General features: G+C 46.4%; 1 protein-coding gene across 2 annotated transcripts in view; it reads left to right on the top strand.

Moving 5' to 3' along the window:
* Nucleotides 1-16,068, top strand: part of PPL (periplakin) — a 465,062-nt gene that overhangs the window by 17,189 nt on the left and 431,805 nt on the right. Inside the window, exon 2 of one of the 2 annotated variants that reach the window (XM_078662907.1) lies at nucleotides 13,276-13,334. The exons of the other annotated variant lie outside the window; for it this stretch is intronic. The gene's annotated coding sequence lies outside the window, so the exon portion shown is untranslated. The remainder of the gene's footprint in view (nucleotides 1-13,275; nucleotides 13,335-16,068) is intronic. 2 annotated transcript variants of the gene reach the window in all.

Genomic DNA, 16,068 nt, shown 5'->3' on the forward strand with positions numbered 1-16,068 from the left:
ATCCTCTGTACTCTTTATGAGGACAGAGGCACAAGCGTTTAAACACAAGCACAGTTAAACATACAAAAGTTGCAGTTATGGATAGGCCCGGTGGCCACTTAAACCATATATTAAAATAGTGGTATAAGACCCACGTCTCGAACAATGGTAAGGCCTAGGGCCTTGGGAATCGCTGGGGCTACACTGGACTCACAGCAGTTAGGACGGGAGAGCCCCGTGGGATTCAGGTGCAGTGGCTAAAGCACACGCATGCACCAATGCAAAGTCAATGGTGCGTAAAAGTTGCAAAGTTACTGTTTTAGAAGTCTTCCGACTGGACTAGAACTTAGCCACTTAAAACTAGGACACTAGAGGTGTAAACCACTACAGGAGCACCGGAGTACTCTCGTTACCTCACCCACAGGAAGCGGGTGCATAGGTGTCAAAGTCAGTCGGGTTTCGTCGTGGAGTTCTATGGAGCCTGGGGATGAAGATGCTGCAGGCGGCCAGGAGAGAAGAGTCCGGTTGGATCCAGGGGTGGATCGAAGATGTAGAGTACTTAAAAGTAGAGGGGACAGAGTCTGGGTCACTAGCCAGTGACCAGGATGGAACCAGGAAGGAACCAGGCGATGTCGGGCGCAATCAGGTGGTTGTCGAGAAGCTTGTCTCTGCTGCCACGTGGACTCGGGGGCATCGACGATGACCAGGAGTGGATCACTGACTGTCCCACAAAGGCTCTCGCTGTCGGCGGTGTCGGCTTCCGGATCGGAGTCAACAGGCCTTGACAAATGCAACCCACGCAGGATTTGAAGATCGCTTCTTACTCGGACCAGCATGGTCAGAGAGGCTTTTCCTTTTCGGGGGAGCGAGGGCCAGTCTGGAGCAACCAGACCAGCAGAGTAAATTCAAAGGTTCGTCGTCGTAGAGGCCACTAGCCAACGGGCAAGTGACCGGACAGACGCGTCGAGCAGGAAAATGCAAAAGGGCCCCACGCAGCACACGGTGAGTGTGGAGAGGTGATCTTTGGTGAAAAAGCTGCTCGGGGCTGGGGCTTCTCAGTCCCCAATGCACAGCTTCGAGGATGCCTCGGGAGCTGCACGGGAAGCACTTCGCAGGCTTTCCAAGATGGCCGGTCCCACGTCTCACGTCGCCTCCACGGATCTCAGCTTTGCTGTGGCTGTGGATCGGGCTGTTGGATGTCTGGGAATCCGGTTCTTGTTGATCTCTGTCACTCGAGCTCCGGCGGGAGCTGCAACAAAGCAAACCGTTGGGCGCTTGATGGTGTCTGTTTGCACAGGGTGGTCACTCCTTGACCACAAGGGAGATTCTTCAGTCTTCCACGTCGAGTGGGATGTCGAAGGGTCAAGAGTTTCGTTTCAATGTTTCAGTCAGGATTATCTAAAGTCTATGGACACAGCTCCTACCTTTATTCCAAATCAAGGGGTTGGATTACCTGCTAGGTCCCTCCTATGGGTGGGATGACCCAGGAAGGGGGTGGTTACACCCCTTTCCCTTTGTCCAGTTTCGCACCAGAGCTGGGGCTGGAGTGCCCCAGCACCGGTATGAACTGGGCTATGCATGGGGTGCCTTGTGCGGCCCAGGCAGTGTCTAGTTTCACTCGCCCTGCCTGCCTCAATCCACTATCTCCTGTCTGGGGTGGTGTAACACCTCCCTGTGACAGGAAACCTTTTGTCCAGGCCTCCCCTGCCGAGTTTCGGTCAGCAGCAGGAGGCCAGACTTGTGTCTGTGGCAGCAGCATACATTTTGTGATGCTGAGGCTCTGGTTAGTTTTAACCGCGTTTAAGTAAAGTAACATGTCTTCTCCCTCTAGAAGGGTGGAATGCTACCCCCGTCGCCAGAAATGGCGAGGGGGTAGTATTCCAAAGTGTATGACACCTTACGCGACATGTTTTGATAAAGCCAAACCAAAGTTAGCAATAACCGCGAGGATTATAATGCACTTAAGAGTATATGGTATGGCAATACCCTGGAACAGCTATAAGGACATGGTTCCGAAAGCTGCAGACAGGCTCAGCTCATGCGAGAGCACCATCTCACATAAAACCAAGCACTCTGCCTCCAGGATTGTTAATTACAAAAAGGGGGTGGTGATGGACAGAGTATCTGAGTTAATCAGAACACTCCTACCCAGTCAACAGATCAGGGCTTGATCCATCACCGTTTTTTAGCTCACTGCACCATCCCAGTTCAGAACCTGGCTATATGCAAATTAGTCTGTCCCTGGCCCAGTGCATCATGGGAACAGGGCAGACCAAACTACCAAGCCAATTCTTCACTGGAAAGGAAACAAGCTTCCGGGGACCGGTTTCTGGCATTACAGCCGTCTTCGGCCCGGCTTGCTTGAATCCTGATGGTGCAATGAGCAAGGGACTCATGTCTGAGCATACCCTTCCACACTCATGGTGGCCAAAATAATTACAAAAAGGGGGTGGTGATGGACAGAGTATCTGAGTTAATCAGAACACTCCTACCCAGTCAACAGATCAGGGCTTGATCCATCACCGTTTTTTAGCTCACTGCACCATCCCAGTTCAGAACCTGGCTATATGCAAATTAGTCTGTCCCTGGCCCAGTGCATCATGGGAACAGGGCAGACCAAACTACCAAGCCAATTCTTCACTGGAAAGGAAACAAGCTTCCGGGGACCGGTTTCTGGCATTACAGCCGTCTTCGGCCCGGCTTGCTTGAATCCTGATGGTGCAATGAGCAAGGGACTCATGTCTGAGCATACCCTTCCACACTCATGGTGGCCAAAATAATTACAAAAAGGGGGTGGTGATGGACAGAGTATCTGAGTTAATCAGAACACTCCTACCCAGTCAACAGATCAGGGCTTGATCCATCACCGTTTTTTAGCTCACTGCACCATCCCAGTTCAGAACCTGGCTATATGCAAATTAGTCTGTCCCTGGCCCAGTGCATCATGGGAACAGGGCAGACCAAACTACCAAGCCAATTCTCCACTGGAAAGGAAACAAGCTTCCGGGGACCGGTTTCTGGCATTACAGCCGTCTTCGGCCCGGCTTGCTTGAATCCTGATGGTGCAATGAGCAAGGGACTCATGTCTGAGCATACCCTTCCACACTCATGGTGGCCAAAATAATTACAAAAAGGGGGTGGTGATGGACAGAGTATCTGAGTTAATCAGAACACTCCTACCCAGTCAACAGATCAGGGCTTGATCCATCACCGTTTTTTAGCTCACTGCACCATCCCAGTTCAGAACCTGGCTATATGCAAATTAGTCTGTCCCTGGCCCAGTGCATCATGGGAACAGGGCAGACCAAACTACCAAGCCAATTCTTCACTGGAAAGGAAACAAGCTTCCGGGGACCGGTTTCTGGCATTACAGCCGTCTTCGGCCCGGCTTGCTTGAATCCTGATGGTGCAATGAGCAAGGGACTCATGTCTGAGCATACCCTTCCACACTCATGGTGGCCAAAATAATTACAAAAAGGGGGGTGGTGATGGACAGAGTATCTGAGTTAATCAGAACACTCCTACCCAGTCAACAGATCAGGGCTTGATCCATCACCGTTTTTTAGCTCACTGCACCATCCCAGTTCAGAACCTGGCTATATGCAAATTAGTCTGTCCCTGGCCCAGTGCATCATGGGAACAGGGCAGACCAAACTACCAAGCCAATTCTTCACTGGAAAGGAAACAATCTTCCGGGGACCGGTTTCTGGCATTACAGCCGTCTTCGGCCCGGCTTGCTTGAATCCTGATGGTGCAATGAGCAAGGGACTCATGTCTGAGCATACCCTTCCACACTCATGGTGGCCAAAATAATTACAAAAAGGGGGTGGTGATGGACAGAGTATCTGAGTTAATCAGAACACTCCTACCCAGTCAACAGATCAGGGCTTGATCCATCACCGTTTTTTAGCTCACTGCACCATCCCAGTTCAGAACCTGGCTATATGCAAATTAGTCTGTCCCTGGCCCAGTGCATCATGGGAACAGGGCAGACCAAACTACCAAGCCAATTCTTCACTGGAAAGGAAACAAGCTTCCGGGGACCGGTTTCTGGCATTACAGCCGTCTTCGGCCCGGCTTGCTTGAATCCTGATGGTGCAATGAGCAAGGGACTCATGTCTGAGCATACCCTTCCACACTCATGGTGGCCAAAATAATTACAAAAAGGGGGTGGTGATGGACAGAGTATCTGAGTTAATCAGAACACTCCTACCCAGTCAACAGATCAGGGCTTGATCCATCACTGTTTTTTAGCTCACTGCACCATCCCAGTTCAGAACCTGGCTATATGCAAATTAGTCTGTCCCTGGCCCAGTGCATCATGGGAACAGGGCAGACCAAACTACCAAGCCAATTCTTCACTGGAAAGGAAACAAGCTTCCGGGGACCGGTTTCTGGCATTACAGCCGTCTTCGGCCCGGCTTGCTTGAATCCTGATGGTGCAATGAGCAAGGGACTCATGTCTGAGCATACCCTTCCACACTCATGGTGGCCAAAATAATTACAAAAAGGGGGTGGTGATGGACAGAGTATCTGAGTTAATCAGAACACTCCTACCCAGTCAACAGATCAGGGCTAGATCCAACACCGTTTTTTAGCTCATTGCACCATCCCAGTTTCAGAACCTGGCTGTATGCAAATTAGTCTGTCCCTGGCCCAGTGCATCATGGGAACAGGGCAGACCAGACTACAAAAGCCAATTCTTACACTGGGAAGGAAACAAGCTTCCGGGGACCGGTTTCTGGCATTTCAGCCGTCTTCGGCCCGGCTTGCTTGAATCCTGATGGTGCAATGAGCAAGGGACTCACATCTGAGTATACCCTTCCACGCTTAGGGTGGACAAAATAATTTACAACAAGGGGTGGTGATGGACAGAGTCTCTGAATTAAGCAGAATACTCTCACCCAGTCAAGAGATCAGGGCTAGATCCAACACCGTTTTTTAGCTCATTGCACCATCCCAGTTTCAGAACCTGGCTGTATGCAAATTAGTCTGTCCCTGGCCCAGTGCATCATGGGAACAGGGCAGACCAGACTACAAAAGCCAATTCTTACACTGGGAAGGAAACAAGCTTCCGGGGACCGGTTTCTGGCATTTCAGCCGTCTTCGGCCCGGCTTGCTTGAATCCTGATGGTGCAATGAGCAAGGGACTCACATCTGAGTATACCCTTCCACGCTTAGGGTGGACAAAATAATTTACAACAAGGGGTGGTGATGGACAGAGTCTCTGAATTAAGCAGAATACTCTCACCCAGTCAAGAGATCAGGGCTAGATCCAACACCGTTTTTTAGCTCATTGCACCATCCCAGTTTCAGAACCTGGCTGTATGCAAATTAGTCTGTCCCTGGCCCAGTGCATCATGGGAACAGGGCAGACCAGACTACAAAAGCCAATTCTTACACTGGGAAGGAAACAAGCTTCCGGGGACCGGTTTCTGGCATCTGGTGTTGGATCTAGCCCTGATCTCTTGACTGGGTGAGAGTATTCTGCTTAATTCAGAGACTCTGTCCATCACCACCCCTTGTTTAAATTATTCCAGGATTGTTAAGGCCTGCCATAGGAGTGACTTATAGGTGTATACGTGTCCAGATATGGGTTTAAACATAGGTATACTATATCTAAGCAAGGGGTGATTACACGACCTTGCCCCAGCTGAGTGATCAGTCAGTTTGGATGGCCAGCCAGGGGTGGCAAAAGATATGCTGCAGCCCCTGGTAGGCCTTGGGTGCACCTATGCCCTGGGTACTCATAGTACACTGTACAGGGGCTGATAAGGTGACTCAATATCCCATTAGTTATGTACCTCAGGTACATGGAGTCCATTTTACAGAGAGAGCAGATAGTCTGGGGCCCTGATTAGCAGGGTCCCAGGCCAACTAAGTCGAAAACCAGCTAAACACAAGGCAAAGAATCAGGGGTAACCATAGTCAGATATCCATCCTCCTACAACCATCCACTCCGGCTCTCCTTCCGACCCATGCCCTCACCACATCTTTAACAAAGCCGACACCATCCTTGCTCCCCACCTACAGAACATCATAAACAACTCCCTCGTGTCCGCCACCTTCCCAGAGAGCTGGAAGCATTCAGAGATCAACGCCCTACTGAATAAACCCACAGCGGACCCTAAAGACCTCAAAAACTTCCGCCCCATCTCTCTTCTTCCCTTCCCGGCGAAAGTGATCGAGAAGATCGTCAATAAGCAGCTGACCGCATTCCTCAAAGCCAATGGGTCCCTCGACCCATCCCAGTCTGGATTTCGAGCCAACTACTTCACCGAGACTGCCCTCATCGCAGCCACCGACGACATCAGGACCCTACTCGATAACGGGGAAACCACCGCCCTCATTCTCTAGACCTCTCAGCCGCCTTTGATACAGTCTGCCATCGCACCCTAACAACCCGCCTCCACACGCCGGGATCCAAGGCAAAGCACTGGACTGGATCACCTCTTTCCTCTCCAACAGAACCCAGTGAGTCCGCCTCCCTCCCTTCCGCTCCACGGCCACTGAGATCATCTGCGGCCTACCCCAAGGCTCATCACTCAGCCCAACCCTCTTCAATATCTACATGAGCCCCCTCGCCACCATCGCACGCAAACACAACCTCAACATCATCTCATACGCCGACGACACCCAGCTGATACTCTCCCTCACCAAAGACCCAGCCACAGCCAAACTCAACCTCCAGGAAGGAATGAAAAACATCGCGGAATGGATAAAACTCAGCTGTCTGAAACTGAACTCAGACAAGACGGAGGTCCTCATCCTCGGACCATCCCCATCCGCCTGGGACGACTCCTGATGGCCCACAGAACTAGGCACCGCACCGACACGCACTGACCACACACGCAACCTGGGATTCATCCTGGATTCCTCTCTCACGATGACCAAGCAAGTCAACGCCATCTCATCTTCATGCTTCAACACCCTGCGCATGCTCCGTAAGATCTTCCGCTGGATCCCTACCGGAACTAGAAAGACGGTCACCCAGGCCCTCGTCACCAGCCGACTTGACTACGGGAACGCCCTATGCGCAGGAACCACAATCAAACTTCAGAAAAGACTCCAACGCATACAGAACGCATCCGCACGACTCATTCTCGACATCCCCCACCACAGTCACATATCAGCCCACCTGAGACACCTGCACTGGCTCCCCGTCAGCAAAAGGATCACGTTCAGGCTCCTCACCCATGCACACAAAGCGCTCCACGACATAGGCCCTGAATACCTCAACAGCCGCCTCACGTTCTACACTCCAACACGCAAACTCCGCCCCACCAGCCTCGCCCGCGCCACCGTCCCACGGATCCGCAGAACCACCGCCGGAGGAAGGTCATTCTCCTACCTGGTGGCCAAGACATGAAACTCCCTCCCCGCCCACCTACGTCTGACCCAGGACCCAGGACCACCTCACATTCAGAAAACACCTCAAGACCTGGCTTTTCGAGCAGTAGCGGCACTCCCCCCCCCCCCCAGCGCCTTGAGACCCTCACGGGTGAGTAATGCGCTCTACAAGTGTATTGATTGATTGATTGATTGCAGCTATTAGGGAGGCAAAAATGGTTTTTTATGCCGAATGGATATCAAAAGCCAATAACAATAGCAAGGAGATTTTTTCTATTGTGAGAAGCTTCTTGGCATCAGTTGCACAACAAACAGCCCTTCCTGTCTCCGCTCAATGGTGTGAGGAGTTGTCTACTTTTTTTGTTGAGAAGGTACAGACCATTCAAGGCCGGGGGATGTGGCATTGAGGGTTTATCTACCTCCTTTCCTCCCTGCACCCTTACCATTGGTTCCTTTGCTTAGGAACTTTGAGCCTATAGCTGGACCTGATATTCTAGCCATCCCTAAATCCCTCAAATCAGGGTCTCCGACTGACCCATGCCCTGCCAGAGTGCTGGCTGGGGTCGCGGAAGTGGTATATCCAGAGGTCAATAAGATCATTAATCTATCTATACAGACTGTTGTGGTTCCTGGGAGCTGGAAGCAGGCTAAGCTTCTACCTCTTCTGAAGAAACCTTCTCTCTACCCGTCCAAACTTGTCAGTTACTGCCCCATATCTCTTTTGCCCGCTCTGGCAAAGGTCTGTGAGGAGGTGATCTTTCGTCAACTGAATGCCTATGTGGAGACTTCTGGCCTTCTCCATCCGGCGCAGTCAGGCTTTCGGGCAACCTATAGTACTGAGACTGCGCTAGTGGAGGTGGCTGAGGCTATCAGGGAGTGCCTGGATGCAGGCGGCAGAGCGTCTTTGATTTTACTTTACCTCTCTGCCACTTTCGATACGGTGCCCCACCAACTACTCCTTGCTCGCCTTTCAAACATAGGCATTGTCGGCGGTGCCTGGGACTGGGTTAAATCTTTTCTGGAAGATCATGCCCAACAGGTATGGATGCCTTCCTTCTTCTCTACTGCCAAGAAAATGCTCACGGGGGTCCCTCAGAACTCTACTTTGAGCCTTTGCTCTTCAATATCTACCTGACCCCTTTGATTGCTCTGGCGGAGGAATTGGGTGCAAAAATAATTGCATACGCAGACGATAACCAGCTTTTATTTACATGGGAGGACTCTGACCTGCCTACGGACCTCGCTCGAAATTGTCTCTCTGCTGTATTTAGATGGTTGCCGCAGGCCCAACTTAAATGCAATGAGGACAAGTCCGAGATCCTTCTATTTGGCCAGTTCCCGCCCACCTTCAGGGAGTCTCTATGGCCCTCTGATTATCCCCGCCCTAACACTGTGGGCGCCCCAGCAAAAAATCTTGGGGTCTGGTTTGAGAAGGATCTTCGGTTTGGGGTGCAAATTAAGAAACTCACTGGAGTTTGCTTTAGCACCCTTAAAGCACTGAGAAGGTTCTTTCCTGTGCTTCCAAAGTCGGACAAGGAGATGGTCCTGCTGGCTCTGATTCTCCCCCGCATCGACTACGCCAATGCTCTGTATGTGGGTATCCCTGGGTACTTAAAAATAAGCTTCAAATCATACAGAATGCCGCGGCTAGACACCTGTTCAACATCTCTGGAAGGTCTAGTGTAAACAGCACCTATGTGAGCTGCATTGGCTGCTGGTGGCCCAGAGAGTGCAATTTAAGGTTCTCACTCTGGCTCATAGAGCTTTGCACGATCTTGGACAATTGTACATTAGGAAGCGTTTTTCCTTCTATATTCCTAACAGACCGCTGCGCTCTGCCTCCCTGAGACGGATGGCGATCCCACGTTTCCGCAGAATGCAGTTGGGGGGCCAGTCTTTGTCTGTCAAAGCAGCTACCTTCTGGAATTCTTTGCCTTTGTCACTGCGACATATCCAAAGCCTTGTACTTTTTAAAAAGCAACTGAAAACCTTCCTCTTCAAGCAGTTATGTTAACCGGCTTCATTCCATCGGGTCACTGTTATATATCGCGCCAGGACATTCTGGAGTATTAGTGCGCGGTATAAATTCATTATAACATAACATTATAACATAACCTCTCAGGACAGGATCTTTCTGCAATTTGCAAAGATATTGATTGTAAGTGGATACCTACTCACATATGGCTCTTTTTTTATAAAAATTGCCTATCAAGCTCGTTGGACCGATCACAATGCCAGTGCTACAGGTGACTATTCAGGCTATCAACTTGCAGAGTGCAGGCACAGATCCGCCTGGAGTTTATTCTGGCTCGTCAAGATTAGGTGCTCAATGCAAGTTTTCTTTCTCTTTGTGCTAAATTTTCAGCTGTATAGCTGGGGTCCTTAAAGCAGCCTTATGGGGCATCCGCTAAAGAGCTTATGCAAGCCGCTTTACCAGTGAAAAATCTATCAAAAATATTGCTGAAACAAGCCAGGCTATTGTCCGCTCAAGATGATTTCCAAGCTATCCGCTAAACCATGAATACACATTTAACAGCGTGTTCATATCAACCACTAACTTTCCCGGCGTACCTATCGCAGCCATCCAAATTCAACATCAAGTCACAACTACTGCGTTGGCGGCTTGGCTTGCTACCACTCAAAACATACATGTACGGGCAATTAACAGATGATCAGGATGTTTTATGCAGGGGTTTCATTTTATGAAGGAAACTCTTTTACACATCCTCTGCTTATCTTCCTTCTAGTCTTCCCTTATACGCTACTGGCTCCTACCTATCTTCAGACAATAGAACATCAGAGCCTGCAAAGTTGCAGTTGATGAATGCTTGAAAGGGGAATCTAGCCCATTCACAGCAATATTTCTAAAATGTATGAAGGCGGTCATGATGATGTTGAACATCGCAGCACCACAGAGCTAGTGGGGTGCTCCTTTTGCATTTTCTTCTTTCTTATTATTGACTGGGCGGAGCTCTAACTGACAATATTGAACAATTTTGTTTTACCCTTTAGTCATGTTGTTCTCACTGTTTCATCTTTAGCACTGTAAATCATTTACTACTCCTTTGATCGTGATGGGAATTGCACTGAATTGCAATGGCACTTTAGATATTGTGGAAGATCTCCTCCTTGCAGTTAATTTGCACAGCAGCCTTTGGGCCAGATTATTGCCTGCATCTTTTTTTATGTGAATTGCACAGAATTACTTGAGCACTTTAGATCCTGTCTGATATTCTTTTCTTCCCATGCAGACAATTTGCACCGCAACGTTTTGCACACAAAGCAATAGGTCTTATACAATTGGTCTGTGGTGCATGCTCCAAACTTGTTAACTTTTAATATGAGTTTGATGGAATTATCTAATAAAGCCATTAATTCATATGGTATTTATTATTGAGTCCCTGGCACTATGACTCACAGGCTGTCTTTGGGTTCCTCACATATGTGCACATAGATTGTATTTGTGGTCAAGTGAGCACTTGTTTTTTAATTATGGTTCCCCCCGGAAAAGTTTTTAGTTGAGGTCTTTGACTCTTAACTGTTGTATTCTATTTTAACCCATCTGAATTTCTCTGTAGAGTCCTTTTGTTTTTCTTGTCTGTACTGTATAACGAATGTATGTTTGCAATTATTTTAATTAATCGTTCAAAGAACTAATACAATCTTAAACTGTATCAAAAAGGTTGATGTATTCTAAAGTCTCCAAATTTAATTTAGATGAAACAGCTGCAATGTTCCGAATTATTACTTTCATATCAGAAGCCATAACGCTTCAGGGACTTTAATGTGTTAATTGTGGAGCAAGGCTAAGATCCTGGTTGTCATTCATTTTGAGATAGATCTGAGAGCACAAAAAAATTATTGAAAGTAGGGGTTTGGGACACTAATTTCAAGAGGAGAATAGAATGTGTGTCTAGATGGGCTTCTGCATAGCAGGCTTCAGATAGCTATAGAAATAACCTGGAAGCAAAAGCTGTATTGGACTTCAAAGTATTGGCCCTCAATATGATTAATGCACAAGGCCTCTCTCCAATTGAGGTTGTCTAAAGTAATAATGAAAGTATAAAGAAAGAAATTGCTGTTTTGGTGAAAGAGGTCAAGAATGAGGAATGGGTCACTAAAAAGGAAGCAGAATTTTTGATTACAGGAAAACCTAAAACACCCTATTTTTATACTCTACCAAAAATACACCTACAGAGAACTCCATCACCGGGCCTCCCTATTGTTTATGCCATTGGCTCAGTTCTCGAACCACATTACCAATTTATGGATTGGTTTCTACAACAGCCTGACACAAAAATGAGATCCTACATTAAAGATACGTACCCTTGTTAAATATCTTCTCAGATCTAGAGTTTGCCGGGACCTCTGAACTTCTGATGGATATAGATGTGGAAGCATTATATACAAGCATGCCTCAAGAAGAAAGACTTCCAGCTATTGAAGACATTCTTACACAGAGAGAGTGGCCTTTTGAAGCATCAGTTAAGTGGATCATGCAACTAGCCCCTCTGGCCGTAACAAGACATTTCATCCAATTTGAAGATACCATTTATTTACAGAAACACAGAACTTCAATTGGATTCAGTTTTTCACGTAGCATCGCCTGTTTATATGTACACTGGTTTGAATAACAGAACAAATAGAGCAACAATCCCTTTGAACAGTGCCTTTGGTGGCAGATACATAGATGATGTCTTCATCGTCTAGCACGGTATCCTTGATACATCTCTCTTCTTGGATTAGCTTAGCAGCCGGAATCAATTGCTGAGATTTTCCATGACTATCAGCAAGGATGAGATACTATTCCTCAATGTCCCTATCAAGGCTGTACAGGGCAAACTAATTACAAAACTTTACACAAAATAACAGATAAAAACAGCCTCCACCACTTTGAGAGCACACACCCACGGGCACTTAAAAAAGCACTTACAGGTAGGACAATTGTTCTGCGTTAGGAGAAATTGTTCTGAGACTGCGGACTACAAACAAGAGGCTGTTATGCTTGCAAAAATCTCAGACAGACACTATCTGGAATGAGTGATCCAGAGAGCGAACAAAAGAACTCCGAACAACCACAGAGAATCACTCTTACCGGATAGAAACAAGGAAGATCTAATGGAAATTATCTGTGTAACCGTACACAGTAATGTTTCCAACTAAGTCAAGAGAATAATTTCAAAACATTGACCTATCCTAACATCCAATGAACTTAGTTTTGAGAAATCTGTGTTCTCTTTTAAGAAAAGTAGTTGCCTAAGGAACTTACTAGAATACACCACACCACTGAAAAATACTACTACCTCCCAGAATACTTTATGGAGTCTCCTCAGAGTCATGAGCCACCATCCCTGAAGTCAATGTGCAGTGTTTCCTTTTAGAAAGAAGTCCACTACAATTGACCTCCATCTAAGAACACAGCTTACCATGCTATGCGTCATCCTGGGACCACATTAGCCATATTTCTTTGCACTGTGTGATCGCGTGGTTACGTCATCACATCATGTTGAAAAATCGTTTTTTTCAGATTCGGACCATATGAGACAGCGTTAGGACGGATTCAGCAGGAGTGAGGCTAGTGTAGGTAATCAGTCAGTGTGACGCCCTTGACGAAGTAAGTGCTTATACAGAAAACTGTTTTTTTTCATTGAGTGCATTATTTTTGCTGAATTTTGACTAGCTTGTTGTGATCTCTAAACCCTCAATATTGTGTGTGGCTACAGGGACATGCCCCATTTCTCCTACCATGTAGCCTAAAGAGTTATTTGTGAGTAAGAGTTACTAAGTATTCAAAACACCATTTGGAGTGAACTTTCATAAATATTTCGCTCCTGCATTCCACGATTGGTTCATTATAATCACCATCCATGTCAGTGTGTGTTTTTGTTTGCCAAAGCAGTTACGGCTATGTGCACTGAGATATTCTTCCATTGCTTGAGTTTATAGGTCCCAGACAAGTGTCCGAAATCATGTCTGCTCTGCGACTTTTGTGAAGCTGGAAAACAGTGAGTATGACAATACATTGACCATTATGTTCTTCCCACAAGAACAGAGTGTAGATTATCCCCATACACCAGGTTAGTAAGCATGTTTTTCGCATTCTTATTTGATTTAAGTTTGGCTGTCCATCTAAAAGTGACTCAGGCAGAATTGCAAAAGATCCGGGGCAGGAATTTGTCCTGATGAAAGCCCAAGGACCCTTAGTGGCAACTCTCTAAGGCTGAAACATGTTGACAAGTAAATAGGGCCATTATCCCTTATTTTTACCCATTTTGTAGTTTTTAACCATGCCTGAGCAACCACTAATAAAGGGGAAATCTGAGTTGCTTACGGTATTTTTATTCTCCAAGACCCTGGTTGCTATCAATTGTTCAAAGTGCTCCCTGGAATACTGTCGAGCCCACCCTTGTTTTTATGGATCTGAATGAGACCCGATTATGAAACGTGCTACTACTAGAGTAGGTGAGGGTCCTACAAAATAAATTATTCTATTTCTTGAGCAGACAGTCGTTAACTATGTATGCCCACCAAAAGACTTTGGGTGAGCATACCTATTTGTGTATATGTAAAAAATATGATTACGCATTCACCATGAAATCCCTTTACCAAGGGCATTATTGACAAACCCCTACACAAATCAAAATATCATTATAAATCTGATTATTGGTCTTTGTGTTACTGGCTAACCAATGATTGACCTTGTTTTTTAACTGGTCAGTCTATATCAACAACAACAACTTTATTCAGCTTTTGCAAAAAAACATAAAAGTCAGCTGCGCCAGAAAATATACAGAAGATCAAGACTATAGACGACCATTGCTATCACAGGTTCTGCTTAAATACATTTTGTAACTTTACTTATATGATTAATTTATTGTTTAAAGAGATACAAATGCATAAACTTGAAAAGGGAAATACCTAGCTCATGTCCTGCCTTTATGCACACTCCACTTGTTAATCACAACTAGATCTGAACCTAACAGCGAACTTTAAAAAGCTAAGAACATAAAATCCTGTGCTACCTAGAGCATTAATAAAAAGGTTAAAATGGGACACACTTCCTTAAAAGTAGCCTTTTTTAAAGTGGGAATAATATAAGACTTTCTAGGTAATTCATCAAAACTGCAAAAAACATAAAAAAATTGAGCTTGTCCTGTGAGGAGACTTACTGTTGCAGCCACAGGGCAGCAAACTCTGGCCCTTGCTCTGCCCCCTTGGATGGGCAATAAGAAGATGAGAAAGGTCAAAACAGAACCTTGTCAATAGCCCGCGATCATAGGAGCTTGCAAGTTCTAGTAAATAAGGTTCTGTGAATTGGGGGGGTTTTAACATGATAAATCTACATACACTGGGCTTTCTTATCTCCTAGTCTTCCCTGACTAAAGATCGCTGTCTAAAAGGTGCCTCCTTTATCTGACCAAAATCCTTCTTGCTGCTCAATTCTGGATAAAAAAAAAGATCTGCCCTTCTCAGTCTCGTAAAACACTTCTTGTATTTGAGCCACGGGATATAGGAAACATGATCAAGGGCCATGCAGTCCTTTAAAATCTGTTTGTTTAAAACAGTCCCTTTGCTGAGCCAGATTTGTATCCATAATGAGAGGAGGCGAAAGGCCAACAGATCAGAAAGGTAAGCCATACCTTCATGGGCTACCAAGGTAGAAGTACCCCGGTGTACACCCAAGAGCTGTCTCAGAAAGATATTTTCATCTATTTATAGAACTTGATGATCGATATAACCCCATATTTCGCTGCCATACAACACCTTGGCAATGCTCTCTGTCCCAAATATCTGCAGGATCAGTCTTTTCCCCAATCTGGATGCAAAATTAAAGATAGCTGCATTTGCCCATGTAAAATTCCCTTTCTTATGCATTTTAGAAGGCCCCCAATTCATCTTGGCATCCAGCAGCACCACGAGATAAGAAAAAACACTAGTCTTGGGGACTGGCGTGGACCCAACTTTAAAAGAGTAGGACTTGCTCAAACGAGATCCCACCTGCATCAAGTAGGATTTAGAATTATTAACCAGCAGGTCCTGATCTTCCATAAATTGGACAAAGGAGTTGAGCAGTATTTGCAGCCCCCTCGCCATCCAGGCCATGAGGACGGCATCATCTGCGTGCAGTAGTACGGGCAGGCCGCATTATCCCACCTGGGGATTGTCCACCTTCAACTTCACTAAAACCTTCTCCAGGTTATTGATATATAGGTTAAATAAGAAAGGGGCCAATATACAACCCTAACACACACCTCTCTTGGAGTTGGTCCTTCAGTTTTACTGTTTGGGGAGCTAACCAAGGTACATTCGCAAAAGCAATTACTTATGGGTATGCTGTGGGAGGCAAATGTATACCAGAAGGCACCTCAACGCTGTGCTGCAAAGCTCCATGGTCTGTATACACAGAAACACCCAGCCTTCCACTTGATATTTGTGATGTCTAAACATTAGAGCGATAATCATAAAGTTCACTCTCAATGTTCAAAGCAACCATATTGTCTGAATGCACTACCTTGTTTTGGGATGCATCCTATAACGGCACAGAAGTAGGTATAATACAGTTTTTGGTATGAGGGAGATCAATAGCACCAGCGACCTATCCCAAATTTTGCCCGATTATCATCCATAATCCTTAATAGGTGATACATTGGATGAAGACTTTTTCCTGGAGACAATTCAATTTGACACACATTTATTCTGTAAAATCGTTCAAATTAATCAAGGTATGAAGTTTTGGGA

The sequence above is a fragment of the Lissotriton helveticus genome, chromosome 10 (assembly GCF_964261635.1).
Source record: "Lissotriton helveticus chromosome 10, aLisHel1.1, whole genome shotgun sequence".
NCBI classification, from domain to species: domain Eukaryota; kingdom Metazoa; phylum Chordata; class Amphibia; order Caudata; family Salamandridae; genus Lissotriton; species Lissotriton helveticus.